Consider the following 3542-nt stretch of genomic DNA (forward strand, 5'->3'; position numbering starts at 1 on the left):
TTAGGTCATTTTTATGATTCATGGAAATTTATTGCTCATTTTAACGATTTTTGGTCATTTTATTACATTTTTATGACTAAAATGGGAATTAAAATGCTAAAAATAGTTAAATTTCGTTTCTGACCTTGAAAAATTTATATGACCTCACATGCATATTTTGCAAGTTGTGTGTAAAAGGACGAGTTAATTTGATTAATTTTGCATGATTTATGATTTTTATGAGATAAAAATGGATTGAAAGAGGTAAAATGGTTAAAAATAGTAAAATTTCGAATTAAGCCATGATCTTTTAATATGTTGTCACATGAAATATTTACAGAGAGTATGTAAATTTCTAGATTTAAATATCTTATTTAGCATGATTTATGGATTTTTGAGTAAAAATGGCATAAATAGTGACTATTTTAGCAAAAATTAGCTAAAACGTATTGCATGGGTTGAGAAAATTATTTTAAGTTTCATAAATATCCCACTAATCAGATCTAAAGTTGTAAAAATTATTGGAGTAATTTTCGGATACTTTATGTATTTTATGAGATAAAACCGATTAATTGCAACTATATTTTCTCAAAATTAATTCGAAAATTTTAACCATGATTTTTGACATTATGAGTGTCATGGATTTATTCCAGAATGTACAAAAATTTAAAATTCAAATTTTGAAACTTTTATAATTTAATTTGGATTTATTACATATAAATGATGATTTTAAGGTAAAAAATGAGCATAAAATTAAATCAAGTTGAATTATTGTCAAAAATTTAGTGATGACTAATTTTTGAGTCCTAAAATGTGTTAGGATAATTAACTTGAGCTTAGATGTGATTTAAGTGTTAATTAATGATTTTAAAAGGTTATTATCACGTATTTCCATGAAACCGGGTTATATGTACGACATAAGTTAAATAAGGCGATTTGGCACATCATTTGGCATGAAGGTACATATTATAATGCTTCATATTTCAATTGTTGAATGTCTTTTATTTATATAATTTTGAATTATGTAATTTTAATCTTAGTATGGCCTTAGTTTAATCAATATTACCCGTAATGAAAGGGAATATTGATTCGGTTGTAATTTAATGTGATCTCGAATCACTTTTATTTTATTTTATTTTCAGTAGTTTTTCCATTTTACAAATGTATAATAGGAATAGCTTTGTATTTTTATTATTTGTAATTATGGAGCATCTTCAAGACGGTGCCATTCGGAAAGGTGATCCGACGAAGACGGTGTCTTGGGAGGCGTGTCACTTGAAGATTCAAGCGACCAAAGGAGTTGGTTTCCGAATATGTAATAGATTATTTGATTTTCTATTTTAGGAAGGCCATACTAGGAATTTTATTTATTGCTTTGCATTTCTTTTAATATGTTGCATGCATTGCCAAATCGCCATAACAACACATGCATATCATATCGAGTCATCGACCGTGTCAATTATAATTATCGTAGTTCACCGCTTTAGTTCACTTAAAACGTGATAGATAATAAATTGACAAGACCTCTCACATATTAAAAATTGAGATAAAGCCTTACCAAATAGTAGAAACTCATGAAGTACCAATTTCACAAGGGAGTTAATCCGGCTTCACCGTAATACAAACCTTGTTACGTTGGCGAAGTGGGGTAGTAAAATGTTATTACATCGAAATTTGGATTGAGCTCAACGGAAGTATTGTTGACCGTAGTCGCATGTGTTCCGGGCTAAAGATGAGAATTAGAGTAATTTTTATCGACCGAGAGTTCTAAAAGTAGAATCGATTAAAAGGTTAATCTACCGAGTTATATTAATAAGGGATGAATCGGCTCACCGTGCCCAAGTTAATATGAATTTGGATATCGGAATCATTTATGTAGTTGGGTGGAGGTCACTATATAAATGCAATACTTGTAGTTAATTTAACGAGTATTATTAAAACGATAGATGATAATTAAATTCTTTCATTTCCTATTTTGTAGTCAAAATTTGTTTTAATCAACTGCAATGGCAACTTCAAACGCGTCCGCATCCACTAGTTCCACCCCGCTTTCCAATGTGTCATGGCTCCGATCCTTCATGGATCGATGTAAGTTAGAAAAGAATGGGTCCAATTTCGCCGATTGGGATGCACAACTTCGCTTGGCCGCGCAAGGTGACGACAAGCTTCGTTACCTTACCGAGGCATCTCCCACCGAACCACCTAATACTAGGTCCACCGCTAGGCAAGCCTATGAGGATTACCAAAAGGAGTCGGCCGCAATGAAAAATGTATTGATCTTTGCTATGGAGGCCGAACTCCAACGAAGTGCTATAAAGATTAGCACCGCTCATGAGATCTACATGAAGCTTGTGAACATGTTTTCACGAGCTCCTAGGGTCATTGAATATGAGGCGGCTTCCGCATTCTTTGATCTTAACATCAAAGAGGGCCAAAAGGTGAGCCCACATGTGCTCAAGTTGATGGAGCATGTTGAGACCTTGAAAATGCATAAGGTGGAAATTCCCGATGAACTCGTGATTGATCGAATTCTTCATTCCCTAAACAAAATCAAAGCATATGTTCAATTCCGGGTGAATTTTAATATGCATGATAAGAAGGTTTCCCTTGATGAGTTGCACAAAATGCTTGTGCAAGCCGAAAGGGACATGGGGCTAAGTGTTAGCACCACCAAAGATGTGCTCAATGTTAATCAAAAGAGCAAGGGAACTTTCAAGAAAAGCGGGAAAAAGGGAAAGAAGCGAACTCCCAACAGGAACATAGCTAAGACTTATGAAGCAAGCTCCTCCAAGCCCAAGTACAGTGCCCCCTCCGGGGACAAGTGCCACTATTGTTGTGGAGTTGGACATTGGAAGAGAAACTGTTCCAAGTATCTTGGCGACATCAAAGCTGGAAAGGTTATTCCAGTAGGTATATAAATATCCCTATCTTTTATGTTTCAATCTCAATTAGTATGTGATACAAGTTGTGATAATTACCCTTTTTATTGTAAATAGGGCCCCCTCCTAGCAAGGACAAAGGCAAGGAGAAGCAAGTCTAGAGGATCACGAGGGAAGCTAGAGTAGCCGACCATGGTGATGAATCAATGGAAGCTTGGCTTTTAAATTTGCTTTGTCTTTAATTTTATGATGAATTTCATGTTTTTAGAACTATTTTAATTTCCTCGTGTGACTTGGAAATTGGTTTGTATCCTTTAAACACGGGTTGTATTTTGGATATTGGTGATTTGGTTTTCAACCCAAATCACTTGTTTTATTATGTTGTTTGTTCTAAAATCATCATCATTAATTACTTGCGTAGAGAAACATTAGATAAACAACTTAAATTGATCAAGTAGACGATTATGATGATGGGATCATTATATGTCCATAAGCTATGAATCTGATTCTCCTTATGTCTTTGTTACTTAAAGTAACAACTTATTTATATAAGATCAATTCTAAAGTTGTAATGAGTTTTTGAATTCATCAAGTAGGGAATTCACGATACCAAATGGACATATTATTCTAATTGGATGGTCAACCATGAGATACCTAGAATAGAGAGTCTATTAAACCAGATTA

The 3542-nt window shown here is 33.7% G+C and overlaps 1 long non-coding RNA gene across 1 annotated transcript; it reads left to right on the forward strand.

Moving 5' to 3' along the window:
- Nucleotides 1–2546: 2546 nt before the first annotated feature.
- On the forward strand, nt 2547–3234 carry LOC141630017 (uncharacterized). The gene is made up of 2 exons (XR_012537408.1): nt 2547–2889; nt 2976–3234. It is a non-coding gene; the product is annotated as an uncharacterized LOC141630017 (long non-coding RNA).
- The last annotated feature ends 308 nt before the right edge of the window (nt 3235–3542 follow it).

The sequence above is a fragment of the Silene latifolia genome, chromosome 2, assembly GCF_048544455.1.
Source record: "Silene latifolia isolate original U9 population chromosome 2, ASM4854445v1, whole genome shotgun sequence".
Taxonomy (NCBI): Eukaryota; Viridiplantae; Streptophyta; class Magnoliopsida; order Caryophyllales; family Caryophyllaceae; genus Silene; species Silene latifolia.